Source organism: Staurois parvus, unplaced genomic scaffold (assembly GCF_062004578.1).
Source record: "Staurois parvus isolate SC_StPar_1 unplaced genomic scaffold, SC_StPar_1.0 ptg000039l, whole genome shotgun sequence".
NCBI classification, from domain to species: domain Eukaryota; kingdom Metazoa; phylum Chordata; class Amphibia; order Anura; family Ranidae; genus Staurois; species Staurois parvus.
This window is the reverse complement of record NW_028317835.1, coordinates 1,064,840-1,081,764: the sequence shown is the minus strand read 5'-3', so window position 1 is coordinate 1,081,764 and position 16,925 is coordinate 1,064,840. Positions and strand designations below refer to the sequence as shown.

Below are 16,925 nucleotides of genomic sequence, written 5' to 3'. Positions count from 1 at the left end.
AGTTTCGGTAAGGTACGGATGGACCTGGGTAGATGCAGTTTAATAGTGCCCCATACATAAGTGGTGCCGCGACACTAATATGCAGAGGAAACAAAAAGGTATATATATGGGTAGGACCCAATAAAGGTATAATATTTTGGGCAGAATTGTCATTTTTTACAACTGTGATACAACCCATCCATGAGAGGGGTAGTCTGGACCAGGATGTCATAAGATTAGTAAGGTGTGTTAACATAGGAGGGTAGTTAGCAGAATATAGAATATTGAGGTCTGCCATCAGCTTGGGTCCTAAATCAGGAATATATTGACTGGACCAAGAGAAGGGTGGAGGACGTTGTAGTTGTGACACAGTTAAGGAGGGTAGAGAGATATTAAGAGCTGTAGACTTTTTGGGATTCGCAACCAGGTCCAAAATCACTGCAAATTGGTCAACGCATTGGAGAAGGTTGGGTGCTGAGATCAAAGGAGAAGATTTGAAGAGGAGATTGTCATCAGAGAAAAAGCATAACTTATGATGATGACCACCAAGTTCTAATCCTTTAATATTTGTGTTAGTTCTTATCAGCTGTGCTAAAGGTTCATTCGCTAGAAAAGGAGGGGGGGGGAGGGGCAGCCTTGCCTCATTCCACTTTGTATAGAAAAAAAGTCTGACTTGTTACCCACGTACCTCAAGTAAGCCCTTGGGGAGGTGTAAAGGGGCGATATCCATTGGAGTCAAAGGCTTTTTTTATGTCTAAGGAAAGGAAACAGCCGGGTATGCGGCGTATGCAAGCTGCATGTTCTAGCAAAATCACTCTGTGGTCTCGGCTTGGCAGAGGGGGGTTAAAACCCATCTGATCCTTGTGTATCAAGGTGCCTATGAGAGTTCAGCCATGCAGATAGGATTTTTCTAGGATTTTATCATCCAAGTTAAGAAGGGAGATTGGTGTGTAATGAAGCCATGTGGTGTGATCTGATTGGGGTTCAGGTAGCATAGAAATGACTGCTGTTAGGGAGTCTGAGCAGAAAGAATAACCTTTGAGTAAGGCATTAAATGCATTAACCAATAAAGGTGGAAGGAGGTTAGTAAATATTTGGAATATAGGACTGTAAGCTGTCTGGGCCAGGCCGCTTATTAGACTTTAGGGACTTGATGGAGTTCGGGACCTCAAGTTCTGTAATAGGTGTTTCCAGGGAAGAACATTGAGAAGCTGAGAGTGTTGGTAGAGATAGGCTTGAGAAAAGTTCAGTGGCCTGCGATTCATCATAGGAGCCGGTCTCAGAGTATAATTCTGCTAGAGGTTTGTGGAAGACCTGTAATATTTTATTAGGATGGCTGGTGTGTGAAGTTTTTGTAATCTTTAAATAGACAAGTCTGTGTGTGTGGTCTGAGGTTCGCAGTCCCAGGGCTAGAAAAGTGTCAGGTTTGTTTGCTTTCATATAATGTTCATGTCTGGATTGGCGTAGAACTTTTTCATCTGATTCTGTCAAGAAAACATCTATTTCTAGCCTTGTCTTGTCCAGGACAATCTATGAGAAGGTGAGGGGTCTGATTGGAAGGCTTTGTTGGCCTGATGAAATGAGGTTTCTAAGCGGTGATGGATTGCTCGCTGTCCTTTCTTGAGATGTGAGGCTTGGCTGATACAGGCTCCCCTAATTACAGATTTATGGGCTTCCCAAAAGGTCAGGAGAGAGATGTCATCAGTTGTGTTATGTGTCAGGTATTCTTTGATGGCTAGTTCAATGTCCAGTCTGTGGGATGGGTGGGCCATTTAGACTCCATGTAGTGCTAGTTTGTTGGGGTACTAAGGAGGAGAGGGTGAAGAGGACAGCTTTGTGACCAGTTCAGGGGTAAGGTATGATGGTTCAGGATAGGAGGGCTGGGGACATACCTCTAGTCAGAAATATATGGTCAATGTGGGAGAAAGTTTTATGTGGATATGAGTAGTATGTATAGTGTCTTCTAGCTGGGTTAGCTTCTTGCCATGTGTCTATGAGAGAGTGTTGTTGGAGTTGTCGCTGGAAGGAGGATGTGGATGGATAAGAGGTTATGGGGGATTTGTATAGAAAGAGATAAACTAGCTGGCTGAAATTGCCACATAGGGAATCTATTACTTGTAGCAAATGGGAGTTAAGACTGCAATTGGGACATAGTATGAAGCTATAGTGACCTCTGAGTCAAGGTGACCCACTAGAAAATATAACGGCTCTCTGGGTCCCAGATCCCTGCCTTGGGTGTAAAGGGAGTAGAGCAGTGGAAAGCTTTGAGTACACCTGTGTGTTTAGTTGCGGCAGAAGCCATATAAACCTGTGGGTAGGAAGAGCGGAGATATTTCTGCATATGGCTGGCAGTGAAATGAGTCTCCTGCAGGCACACCACATGTGCTTTGGCATGGGCAAAGGTTTGAAGGCCTTAATTTTTTTATTCCCCGAACATTCAGGGTAAGTATATTTATTGGAGCCATGATAAAGGACAGATGCAAAGCTGATTGTAGGTGTTGCATCATGGCGACATCATCACCCCTGGGACAGGAATAAGAGAAAGAAAGGAGGAGAGAAGTGGGGGAAGCAAGGTTAGTAAAGAGAGAAATGTCTGACAAAACAGGTCAGGAGGCCAAAAGGCCATGATGTGAAAACAGGTAGGTTGTCCATCTGTCTATGTCACTGGGATATAAATGGATGGAAAACAAAAGTCCTGGGCAGGCCCAACTCAGGGCTACCAAGGAAAATGTGGGGGAGCAGTGAACATCTTCAGAAGTCACAGAGGCCAAAAACAAGATATTAAACATCCGTTTGGTAGTGGAGTCAGGCCAAGGATAGACTATTGGGAATAAGATGTTAGCCTGCAGATATAAGCAGTTGGTAAGTGTATGCATTGTTCAAAGAGGCTATGCTTGGCTGGGTATCATGGGCATTAAACAACATTAGACCTCAGCTGGATGAAAGGGTGATCCGTTTGTTATTTTGTTGTCCAGCTATTAGTAGAAGGTTTAGCTAACAGCACTGAGCTGTTAGTTGCAAAAATTGTAGAATTATACTAAATATATATTTTTTTGTTTACAAACGTTTTTATTTTTTAAGAAATAGACTTCAAAATGGCATTACAGCTTCAAATAGAATATACAAGAGAAACAAGGAACAACTGCAGTATTCATTTCAAAGGTGAAATTATGTAGAATAAAGGGAAAAAGAGAAAAGAAAAAAAAGAGAAAAGAAATTTAGTACATGAGCAATATAAGTAGAGAGGGAGGCAGAGTTATAAAACGACCAACAAAGTAACTCAATCAATCAAAGCATAAATGGTCCTTATTGATCTAGTAAATGCCTGTGAGTTCTCCAAAGTTCCCATTTTCTGTCAAATAAATGCATCTTATCCAATAGAGTATAATGAATTCTCTCCATGAGCATCACCGCATCAACTCTGCAGAACTGTGGTCAATGGTACTGTGAGGGATTTCCAATGTAGGGCAATAGCCCATAGGGTGGATATACAAATGCTATGGATTAGCCTCATAACCTCAGTCTGAACTCCCGAGATAGGGGCTCCCAGTAGGCAGGACTGCATAGACAGATGCACCGGAGCACCTGCCATTGTAAAGGCAACTTCAGAACCTTTGTGCCACACCAATGAGAGGCTTGGGCAGGCCCAAAATATATGCACTAGAGTACCAGCAAGGCCACAGCCCCGAAAACAAAGGTGGGACGTCCCTGGATACATGGGGTGTAGTCTAGATGGGGTATGATACCATCTGGTTATTACTTTGAGGGCCGTCTCATGGACAGAAAGATCTAGAGCTCTTACACACATTATCCACCATGGAATCCCAATCCTCATCAGAAAAAGTGACATCACGATCAGCCTCCCATTTCTGTCTATAAAGAGGGGGTGAGGGAAAGAAAGTAACCAAAAATTGGCGATACAAATCTGAAATAAGACCCCTGCCCCTAGGAGAGTCACGGCTAATACATTCAAAAAATGAAATCGGAGATGAAGGCGTAAGACCAAAATGTGAATTATAAAAATGTCTAATCTGTCGATAATGATAATATTCACGAAGCGGAATATCAAAAAGTATGCGTAGCATCTCAAAAGTGATACAAGATCCTCCTCTCTGAAAGTCAGATGACCTAATAAAGGACCTATCATACCACCAACGGAATACCTGTGAAGATGAGAATGCTGTAATAAAATTTGGGTCACCAAAAAATGATGAACCTGGTGAGACAGAGGAGACAAGATTCAATTTAAGTTTATAACGGGACCAAAACATCAATGATTGGGCAACAATGGAATTATAGAGCAATAACGAGGGGGGAGGAAATTTTGGACCATAATACACCTGGTAAATAGAACGGATGTATAGACTGAGATTCAAATCTGATCCATGGGACCTGGGAAGTAATAGTCGCCCATTGTGATAGCTCTGCGAAATGGGCTGACAGGTAGTAAAGCCAGAAATTGGGGAGACCTAGGCCTCCCGCCCATTGTGACCGGTAGAGGACCGATGAAGTAAAACGAGGGCGTTTGTTACGCCAAATAAAATGATTAATAATCCGTTGAAAGCGATCTAAGAACGTTTATGAGACAGGGATTGGGAGTGATCTAAATAAAGTAATCTAGAGAAGACATTCATTGTTACTGCCGTGACTCTGCCAAGAATGAGATAGGGGATCCATGCCAGATCTTCAATAGAGGTGAGAGGCGTGACACACATGGTGGCCAATTAGCAGCAAATAATTTTGAGTATCTGGGGGTGAGGTTTATACCTAGGTATGAAATCTGATCTGTGGCCCAACGAAATGGAAAAGAATTGCGGAGAGATGCACCCAGGGAATCAGGAACATTAATAGGCAGAACTACTGATTTAGTAAAATTTACAGTAAGACCTGATACTGTTACAAAGTCATTCAATAATGAGCAGAAGTCAGGCAATGACACCAACAGTTTAGTAAGGAAAAGCATAACATCATCTGCATACATACAAATTGTGAAATGTGAACCAATAATGGGGAACCAGAAATGTCTGAGTGTGATTATTGCAACTGCCAAGGGTTCCAAAACAAGCGCCAATAATAATGGTGAAAGAGGACAACCCTGACGGGTACCTCCGCCTAGTGTACAAAATACAGAATTGCAGCCTGGAAGTCTTATTCTTGTTTTGGGGGGAGTCATACAAAGCATGTACACCAGACAGAAATTCATCACTAAAGCCCATCTTCTGCAGTAATGAAAACAAGTATGGCCAGAGGACACCATCAAAGGCCTTGTTAATGTCCCGGCTCAGCAACAAAACTTCTTTAGAATGCAAATTGGCGTCCTGAATAACATTTAATGTGAGAGGAATATTGTCCGTGATAAGTCTGCCTGGGATAAATCCGGATTGGTCCAGTGAGACCAAAGAGGAGATAATGGGGCCAACCTATCTGCCAGAATGCGGCTAAATATTTTCAGATCATTGTTCATCACTGAGATTGGTCTATAGTTTTGAGGTAAACGATGGTCTTTCAGGGGTTTAGGTAATAGAGACAGGTTAGCCAAGAGTATCTCCTCAGGAAACCTACCGCCCTGCAAAACATCATTGAATAATGACATCAAAGAGGGAGCCAATGTAGGAGCAAAATGTGTATAATAACTGGCCGTGAACCCATCAGGGCCGGTGCTGTGGAAGTTCTGAGTGCGCTAATCACACAGGATATTTCCTTCAAAGTGCATGGGGCATTGAGAGAGGATATCTGAGAGGGTGAGAGAACAGGGAGGGGTATAGAATCAAGCCATGAGCCATTTGAGGAAGCAGAAGTTGGTTGTGGGGGAGCTAATAGGGTGGAATAAAATTTTTCAAAAATACCCAGGACTTCACGAGGAAGAGAGGAGATACTGCCGGATTTAGTACGTAACTTGTAGATATGTGGGGGTCATATTGAAAGGTTTAATTTCCATGCGAACATAGTAGACCCTGAATTACTATGTAATAAAAAGGAGGCCTTCGACCAGCGTAGAGCTTTTTAAATTTTCTGGGATAGTAAAATATTCAGTTCTAGACACTTTTGCGATATCATGGTTTGTTACGGAGAGATGGATTGCATCATGAGCCCTATAATGTGATTCTAATTCTCGGGTAAGTTTCTGAATTTGTTTCCACCGCTCTCTATTTCTAGAAGAAGCCATAGAAATAAGGTGGAAATAAAAACCCTACTAGAGTAAAACCTTTTCTTACTCTGGGAATGTCCTCTTGTTATGGGCTGTACATTCCAGAGCCTCCTCTAGACCTGGACCAAAAAGATTATCACCAATAAAGGGTAAGGCACAAAGGTGCAGTTTGAATGCGGAGTTCCCTGCCCAGGTTTTTAACCAAAATGCCCTTTTAGCTGAATTCACTAGGGCAGAGGTTCAAGCCGCTAGCTTAACTGATTTGGCCGAGGCATCCACAAGGAAATCAACTGCTTTAAACAGCAAAGGAAATTATTTATTTATTTCAGGTACTTATATAGTGCTGTCAGTTTACGCCGCGCTTTACATATATATTGTACATTCACATCAGTCCCTAACCCTCAAGGGGTGTACAATCTAAGGTCCCTAACTCACATTCATACATACACATACTAGGGACAATTTTGAAATCAGCCAATTAACCTACCAGCATGTCTTTGGAGTGTGGGAGGAAACCGGAGTACCCAGAGGAAACCCATGCAGGCACAGGGAGAACATGCAAACTCCAAGCAGGTGGTGCCGTGGCTGGAATTCGAACCAACAACCCGAGTACTGCCAGGTGGAAGTGCTAACCATTTAGCCACTGTGCTGCCCTATATTTCAGAATTTGCTGCCTGAAGGTTCCTGCCAAAAGATGCGACTAACTAGGTAAGCCAGCATTCCAGATTTCTGGTGACACCGGTAGACGATAAAGCTGGCCTAAAGCTGATGGAAGTGGAATCCCAGGCCCTGCGGAGTAAGACTTCATCCCTCTTATACATAGGGTCCTTCATGGCCCCCATATCTTCAAATGCTAAGTCTATCCTTTTAGAGACTTTAGATAAGGGGGTGTCTAATTTCTGAACCTTGTTCCATTGCTGGGACCTGTTATCCTAAAAAGAAAACCTTGTTTCAAGGTTACTTGAGAAAAAGGGTTTCCTGTCAGGGCTTTCCCATTCCTGCTTAATGGTATCAACCAGGGAACTATGGACTAGAAAGACCCTAGTCTTTCTAGCATGCAAACCTTGATACATGAGGTCATGCTTACATAGGCAAACATCCTCCTCCTCGATTTCTAAGGTTTTGTAGATAACTTTAAGGAGGTCGTCCACATCTTCCAGGGGCAATTTGTTCCTGGAACCTCTGGAGGAGCAAACTTCACCGTCCTCCTCTTATGAGCCTGAATCTAACCGTGAGGAAGCAAGAGACCTAGGATCCTCCTCCGGGTCCTCCTTCCCTCTTAATGCATCTGCTAACGACAAACCCACCGATTGGGTCCAAGGACCCAGTGGCGACTGCATTTTTCCAATATGGATCTAAAGGATACACTACCACCTCCCCCCCTCTTCTCCATCTACACCTCCTCCCTTGGCCAACTGGCCACTCACACGGCTTCAACTACCACCTCTATGCCGACAACACGCAAATCTATCTCTCGACCCCTCGCCTCACCCCTTCAGTCTCCGCCCGAATCACCAGCCTACTGAACAACTTATCAGATTGGATGTCACTCCACTTCCTTAAACTGAACCTCTCCAAAACCGAGCTCCTAGTCTCCCCCCAGCCCGCACACACCCCCCCACTGACTTCTCCATCACGTCCAACAATGCCACTATCAGGCCCACCCCGCAGGCCAGAGTACTTGGTGTCATACTAGACTCCAATCTGTCCTTCCAGCCCCAAGTCCAATTGCTAACAAACTCATGCAGGTTCATCCTCCGCAACATCACCAAAATCCGCTCGTTCCTAACCCCAGCAAACCACTAAACAGCTCATCCACTCCCTCATCATATCACGACTCGACTACTGCAACTCCCTCCTCACTGGCCTGCCTCTTAACAGGCTATCCCCACTTCAGTCGATCCTGAATACGGCAGCCAGACTCATCCACCTTTCCAACCGATCCATCTCCGCCACCCCCCTCTGCCAATCCCTCCACTGGCTTCCGATTGCCCAAATTCAAAATGCTAACACTGACATACAAACCTCTCAATAGCTCTGCCCAAAACTACATCACCAACCTAATATCCATCTACCACCGAAAAGATATGTTTCGCTCCTCACAAGACCTCCTTCTCTCTCGTTCCCTGATCTCCTCCTCCCATGCTCGCCTCCAGGCCATCAGACTATCACCCACTCTCCTCTAGTTTAGGCGCACCCTAAAAACCCACCTCTTCAGGGAAGCCTACCCCACCCTCTGCTAACTGCCGATCTCCTCCACTCCTCCTACCACTCCAACCCACAGCTTTTCCTCCCATACTACTATCCCCTCCCTCCTAGATTGAAAGCTCCAAGGAGCAGGGCCTTCGAACCCCTCGTGTATCACATTGTATTGTTATTGTACTGTCTCATGTATTGTCTTCCATTGTAATGTACAGCACTGAGCGAACTGTTGGCACTTTATAAATACGGTATAATAATAATATTAATAATAACAATAAAAGAGTTGAAATGTAGACAACATGTCATCCTTAATGGAGGTGAGCACTTTATGGCAGGCTGTAAATGACTTATCCTTAATTAGGCTAGCCACACAATTGCAGCATAAGGGTTTTTCCCAAGCTGAACCCAATTTAGCTGCACAAACTGCACACTTCTTCTTGGGGATCTGACTCTGCACCTTGTCCTGGACTTTAACATACAATGAGCAAGAAAAGACACAATACAGAAAATAATCAGCACAGGGCCCCTCATACAAAACCACTGTGCTGGGGGAGCAAGAAAAGGTAGTGTGCCCACCAGGGTCAGCAAGAGGGATCAGAGTCCCCAAGCTTAACTTAGAGGAGCCAGTGCTTGAAGGACCAGGGTATGCCTGAGAAGTGCCAGCGCCTTCCATCCATCCCTCTTGGTGTGGAGCCACAGGCTCTGCTGGGTCTGTACTCCAGACTGGCTGCAGTGCTAATATGGAGACTGGAACCACGAGTCTCCGGCGCCTTCAATGACGTCACCGCAGCCGTAACTTCCGGTTCCTGAACAGCACCCAGAAGTTACGGGTACTTGCACGCCTGCTTGGCAGTCACTCTGCCCCATTGTGCATCGGATGCTGGAGCCCCCCCCCCTCGGGAAGGACAACGACAGGCATCAAAGGTCCTGGACCCCTCAGGACACCCCCGATGATGGTTATCATCCACTGAGGCATGGAAGGACATCAGGAGAGCAGCCCCACTTCCCCTGAAGGGATCGCGTCGGGCATGAGGAAGTAAGCCAGACCAGGAGCCACCAGCAACCTCTAGGGCCCAGGACTTCCAGACAATCAGTTCCTTGATGACTGCACCCATCCTTGCAGAGGAAACACTAAAAACTCAGGAGGGAGGTCTGGTGGTCCGCCTTTTATAGTACTGTGCTTACGTGTTTCCTGTCCCAGAGGGAGGAGCTCTGTCTCAGGAAGGATGTCCTGGAGGACGTTTGGAGAAATGAACATTAGAATGTCTGAGAGACAAAAGCCAGAAATAGATCAGTGGCTGCATGCACGCCTCATTGTTAGGCTGCAGGTAGAGAGGCAGAGATGAGGCAGGATTTATCATGAAATACAAATTAAAGTGTATTATTTTCAGAACAGCCAAGAATATTTCACAAGGTCTGAAAAGTATGTAAGTCATCGAGTTATTCCCCAATTTAAGAAGAAGAGCATAACTGCAGGTAGTAAATGTAAGAGAGAAGCTGCAGATGATAAGATGGTGGGTAGTATGTACAGGAGAGGAGTGCGGGGGGTATGACGGTGGGTAGTATGTACAGGAGAGGAGTACGGAGGTATGACAGTGATATGTATGTACAAGAGAGGAGTAGGGGGGTACGACAGTGATGGGTACGTACAGGAGAGGAGTAGGGGGGTACGACAGTGATGGGTACGTACAGGAGAGGAGTACGGAGGTATGACAGTGATGGGTACGTACAGGAGAGGAGTACGGAGGTATGACAGTGATGGGTACGTACAGGAGAGGAGTACGGAGGTATGACAGTGATGGGTACGTACAGGAGAGGAGTACGGAGGTATGACAGTGATGGGTACGTACAGGAGAGGAGTACGGAGGTATGACAGTGATGGGTACGTACAGGAGAGGAGTACGGAGGTATGACAGTGATGGGTACGTACAGGAGAGGAGTACGGAGGTATGACAGTGATGGGTACGTACAGGAGAGGAGTACGGAGGTATGACAGTGATGGGTACGTACAGGAGAGGAGTACGGAGGTATGACAGTGATGGGTACGTACAGGAGAGGAGTACGGAGGTATGACAGTGATGGGTACGTACAGGAGAGGAGTACGGAGGTATGACAGTGATGGGTACGTACAGGAGAGGAGTACGGAGGTATGACAGTGATGGGTACGTACAGGAGAGGAGTACGGAGGTATGACAGTGATGGGTACGTACAGGAGAGGAGTACGGAGGTATGACAGTGATGGGTACGTACAGGAGAGGAGTACGGAGGTATGACAGTGATGGGTACGTACAGGAGAGGAGTACGGAGGGTATGACAGTGATGGGTACGTACAGGAGAGGAGTACGGAGGGTATGACAGTGATGGGTACGTACAGGAGAGGAGTACGGAGGGTATGACAGTGATGGGTACGTACAGGAGAGGAGTACGGAGGTATGACAGTGATGGGTACGTACAGGAGAGGAGTACGGAGGTATGACAGTGATATGTATGTACAGGAGAGGAGTAGGGGGGTATGACAGTGATGGGTACGTACAGGAGAGGAGTACGGAGGTATGACAGTGATGGGTACGTACAGGAGAGGAGTACGGAGGTATGACAGTGATGGGTACGTACAGGAGAGGAGTACGGAGGTATGACAGTGATGGGTACGTACAGGAGAGGAGTACGGAGGTATGACAGTGATGGGTACGTACAGGAGAGGAGTACGGAGGTATGACAGTGATGGGTACGTACAGGAGAGGAGTACGGAGGTATGACAGTGATGGGTACGTACAGGAGAGGAGTACGGAGGTATGACAGTGATGGGTACGTACAGGAGAGGAGTACGGAGGTATGACAGTGATGGGTACGTACAGGAGAGGAGTACGGAGGTATGACAGTGATGGGTACGTACAGGAGAGGAGTACGGAGGTATGACAGTGATGGGTACGTACAGGAGAGGAGTACGGAGGTATGACAGTGATGGGTACGTACAGGAGAGGAGTACGGAGGTATGACAGTGATGGGTACGTACAGGAGAGGAGTACGGAGGTATGACAGTGATGGGTACGTACAGGAGAGGAGTACGGAGGTATGACAGTGATGGGTACGTACAGGAGAGGAGTACGGAGGTATGACAGTGATGGGTACGTACAGGAGAGGAGTACGGAGGTATGACAGTGATGGGTACGTACAGGAGAGGAGTACGGAGGTATGACAGTGATGGGTACGTACAGGAGAGGAGTACGGAGGTATGACAGTGATGGGTACGTACAGGAGAGGAGTACGGAGGTATGACAGTGATGGGTACGTACAGGAGAGGAGTACGGAGGTATGACAGTGATGGGTACGTACAGGAGAGGAGTACGGAGGTATGACAGTGATGGGTACGTACAGGAGAGGAGTACGGAGGTATGACAGTGATGGGTACGTACAGGAGAGGAGTACGGAGGGTATGACAGTGATGGGTACGTACAGGAGAGGAGTACGGAGGGTATGACAGTGATGGGTACGTACAGGAGAGGAGTACGGAGGTATGACAGTGATGGGTACGTACAGGAGAGGAGTACGGTGGTATGACAGTGATGGGTACGTACAGGAGAGGAGTACGGAGGTATGACAGTGATGGGTACGTACAGGAGAGGAGTACGGAGGTATGACAGTGATGGGTACGTACAGGAGAGGAGTACGGAGGTATGACAGTGATGGGTACGTACAGGAGAGGAGTACGGAGGTATGACAGTGATGGGTACGTACAGGAGAGGAGTACGGAGGTATGACAGTGATGGGTACGTACAGGAGAGGAGTACGGAGGTATGACAGTGATGGGTACGTACAGGAGAGGAGTACGGAGGTATGACAGTGATGGGTACGTACAGGAGAGGAGTACGGAGGGTATGACAGTGATGGGTACGTACAAGAGAGGAGTACGGAGGTATGACAGTGATGGGTACGTACAGGAGAGGAGTAAGGTGGTATGACAGTGATGGGTACGTACAGGAGAGGAGTACGGAGGTATGACAGTGATGGGTATGTACAGGAGAGGAGTGTAGAGGTATGACAGTGATCGGTATGTACAGGAGAGGAGTACGGAGGTATGACAGTGATGGGTACGTACAGGAGAGGAGTACGGAGGTATGACAGTGATGGGTACGTACAGGAGAGGAGTACGGAGGTATGACAGTGATCGGTACGTACAGGAGAGGAGTACGGAGGTATGACAGTGATCGGTACGTACAGGAGAGGAGTACGGAGGTATGACAGTGATGGGTACGTACAGGAGAGGAGTACGGAGGTATGACATTGATGGGTACGTACAGGAGAGGAGTACGGAGGTATGACAGTGATGGGTATGTACAGGAGAGGAGTACGGAGGTATGACAGTGATCGGTGTGTACAGGAGAGGAGTACGGAGGTATGACAGTGATGGGTACGTACAGGAGAGGAGTACGGTGGTATGACAGTGATCGGTATGTACAGGAGAGGAGTACGGAGGTATGACAGTGATGGGTATGTACAGGAGAGGAGTACGGAGGTATGACGTTCCCAGGGAGGAGTATCTCAGGAAGGGTCTATACTCCACCATAACTCTGGTTCTCGGAGTGTCAGGTCCCAGCGGGTTCTCCTGGTGTCTCTCCTGTTATTCTGTCTCGGACACATCAGAGGAACATGGTGGGAGATCGGCCTGAATGTCCTTCCTAGGAGGGAATACCGGAGCCATTCTGAGGCCCATTTAATGGCCGGCAATGAGGAGGAAACCAACACTGAGAAGTAGATGCTGAGATATATACAGCACGGGGCAGCACAGTGGCTGAGTGGTTAGCACTTCCTCCTGGCAGTACTCGGGTTGTTGGTTCAAATTCCAACCATGGCACCACCTGCCTGGAGTTTGCATGTTCTCCGTGTGGCTGTGTTGATTTCCTCCGGGTACTCCGGTTTCCTCCTACACTACAAAGACATGCTGGGAGGTGAATTGTCTCCGGTCTAAGTTGTCCCTAGTATGTGTATGTATGAATGGGAGTTAGGGCCCTTAGATTGTACGCTCCTCGGGGGCGGGGACTGATGGGAATGTACAATATAGATGCAAACTGATGGCGCTATATAAGTACCTGGAATAAATAATAATAATACACCCAGATCATCGATGACGAGGAGGAAGGTTCGGTCAGAGATGATTGGTCCGTCTATAGCAGGGACAGGAGCCGGGACCAGGAATAGGAGATCCACCTGACTTACCCGTGTGCTCTGACATGGAGAAGATCCCATGCTGGCCCTATGGTGGCCGTGTGTTCAGGATGGAGACCGATTCTGTTGCCGAAGCAGATCTAAAATGGCTGAGAGGAAGAAAGTGTTCCAGGGACAGGAAGTGACTCCAGACAGGAAGTGACACAAACAGGAAAAGACTCCAGACAGGAAGTGACTCCAGACAGATTTATACAGAGGGTGCAGTATGGAGAGCAGACAGTAGATGGTGAAAAAGCAGAATAGTATAAAACAACAGGGAAAAAACCTGAAAAACAAAAGATGATGGCGGCTCGTAAACTTCCTATTTAGCAGCTTGACGTCATTGTCCCACTCTACAGGTTACATCACATCACGTGACTTCCTCTGGAGTTGGCCATCGGACGTACAGCTGCCTATATATAAAGTAATAATCCTTAATAGACTAATCAGGCGCCATTAAGTTGTAGCCTGTCTGTCCCTTATTTGGCAGCCATTTTCCCTTGGTCTAATATAGTGTTTTTACATTACAGTGGATTAGATCTCCCTCCTCCATTTTGTTGTAGCCCTCCTGTCCCTCCTCCGGCGGCCATTTTCCCTTAGTCTGATATGAATGCTGGCACATTTTGTCCCCTGATATTAGACATTAGCCGGGTGATTGTATACACACAGCGGGCAGATCTCAATCAATGTCACCCACTAGTCTATACTGTCACGGGGTTGGCCAGCCAATCATGTGGCTCCTATTCTGTCCTTCCAATGACCATTCCTAGTACATAGGACTCATCTTCCATACTACATTCATGATACAACAAGATGGAAACTGTTATAGAGTCATTGTACAAATCCTGTGACCCGACTTGTATCCGGGAATATTGCATGGCCTTCTACTTCCTGCTTCCTGTTCTATGCTGACCTGGATGCAGTTCTGTTGTACAACATGATTCCTCACACCAGCAGCTTGTGTTGTCTTCATTCCTGTACATGAAACATGGTGTCAGAAGTGACTGGAATCAGGACTGAGCCTCTTGTTTGGAGCGCAGCAGCTTTGGGAAACACAGGTTTGTGAACTACAGCCTGAGACTGAGGATTGTCTGAGATTTGATAGCTCAGAGGCTTCCTGACAATATGGCTGCCATGAATGGCATACCTCCCCCAGAGGGGATGACAATGAGTGGGGATTGGAGCAGCAATTGGGAATCTTTCAGAGCTGAATGTGAAGATTATTGTCTGGCTACAGGCTGGAATGAGAAATGTGCAGGAGTGCCGGCAGCAACTCTGAGAAGAGTCATGGGCAGTGAATGCAGGCATGTGTATAAACACAATGTGACCCTCACAGCAGATCAGCAACACAATGTTACAGCCATTGTAAATGTACTGGAAGATGATCTCATACCTGCTACAAATGTCATTTATGAAAGGGATGTGTTTGGATGCTGCAAACAAGAAGACGGACAATCTTTGGATCACTTTGTTACACACTGGAGAGAAAAGGCAGCAACTTGTGAATATGGCACTCAGAGACCAATTGATAAGGGACACAATTGTTGTTGGTATAGCTAGCGAGAGAGCACACGCAGGCGCCTCCTAAGAGAACATGACTTCACTCTACACACAGCCATTGAGACGTGCCGTCCAGCAGAGCTCACTGACAGACGTCTGAAAGTTATGGAACAGGACAGACAGCAGACCGACAGCATAAACATTGCAATGCAGCATGGCAACAGGAACAAAGTGCAGCAACGCCGCCTGATGAGCACAAATACTGCCAACCCTACAGCTTGCAGATACTGTGGGACTGTGCATGAAAGAATTAAAGAGCCGTGTCCAGCTTATGGGGAGTCTTGGAAGTCTTGTGGAAGAACAAACCATTTTACTAACGTTTGTTTGTCAAGTAAACGACGGCCATCAATAGGCAAATGACACAACGTGGAGAACACATCCGCATATGAGGAAGAGACACACACCACTGAAGTTATAGACAGCAGTGATGGGCCTACCTCCCCCCACACAGATCACCTACCTCCCCCCACACAGATCACCTACCTCCCCACACAGATCACCTACCTCCCCCCACACAGATCACCTACCTCCCCACACAGATCACCTACCTCCCCCCACACAGATCACCTACCTCCCCCCACACAGATCACCTACCTCCCCCCACACCGATCACCTACCTCCCCCCACACCGATCACCTACCTCCCCCCACCCAGATCACCTACCTCCCCCACACAGATCACCTACCTCCCCCCACACAGATCACCTACCTCCCCCCACACAGATCACCTACCTCCCCCCCACACAGATCACCTACCTCCCCCCCACACAGATCACCTACCTCCCCCCCACACAGATCACCTACCTCCCCCACACAGATCACCTACCTCCCCCACACGCAGATCACCTACCTCCCCCCACACAGATCACTTACCTCCCCCACACAGATCACCTACCTCCCCCACACAGATCACCTACCTCCCCCACATTGTAAGAAGGCCAAGTTTGATGGTACTGATCCGTGGAAGGCCATTCTACATTGGAGGAACACCCCATCTGAAGGCATGGACAGTAGTCCTGCACAGCGCTTGATGTCTAGGAGACTGAAGACTTCATTGTCTGTGGCCAACAAATTACTTGATCCTTCTGTGGTTACAGGTGTCCCGGCGAAACTGCAGCGGAGGAAACAGATTGCCAAACTGTCATACGATGTGTCTGCTAAAGACTTACCTGAACTAAGCATTGGAGAGCCAATCCGTATGAAGCCGCTTCCAGGTGACAGGGCCGCTCGCTGGAGACTGGGTTCCTGTGTTCAGAGGGTTGCTCCTCGATCATATCTTGTGGATGTAGAAGGCAGTCTTTACCGCCGCAATCGAGTGGACCTGCGAAGGGCAGAACGATTCACCACACAAGCCTATTGGCTGGCCAACCCCGTGACAGTATAGACTAGTGGGTGACATTGATTGAGATCTGCCCGCTGTGTGTATACAATCACCCGGCTAATGTCTAATATCAGGGGACAAAATGTGCCAGCATTCATATCAGACTAAGGGAAAATGGCCGCCGGAGGAGGGACAGGCGGGCTACAAAAAAATGGAGGAGGGAGATCTAATCCACTGCACTGTAATGTGATAAATGTACAAACATAGATAAAAGACCAAAGGAAAATGGCCGCCAGAGGAGAAAAGTGCGGGCTACAATAAAATGGAGGACGAATATCTACTCCACTGCACTGTATTTTGAAAACTGTGTTTCATTCATCCTAGAAGTTTACGAGCCGCCATCATCTTTTGTTTTTCAGGTTTTTCCCTGTTTTATGCTATTCAGCTTTTTTTGGACCAGCACCATCTACTGTCTGCTCTCCATACTGCAGCCTCTGTATAAATCTGTCTGGAG

General features: G+C 47.1%; 1 pseudogene across 1 annotated transcript in view; it reads right to left on the bottom strand.

Annotated features, from left to right (window-relative positions):
- Positions 1–16,569, bottom strand: part of LOC149470538 (uncharacterized) — a 115,712-nt pseudogene extending 99,143 nt beyond the window's left edge. The window contains exon 1 of the transcript XR_016308465.1: positions 16,260–16,569. The product of XR_016308465.1 is annotated as an uncharacterized LOC149470538 (transcript). The remainder of the gene's footprint in view (positions 1–16,259) is intronic.
- Between the last annotated feature and the right edge of the window lie 356 nt (positions 16,570–16,925).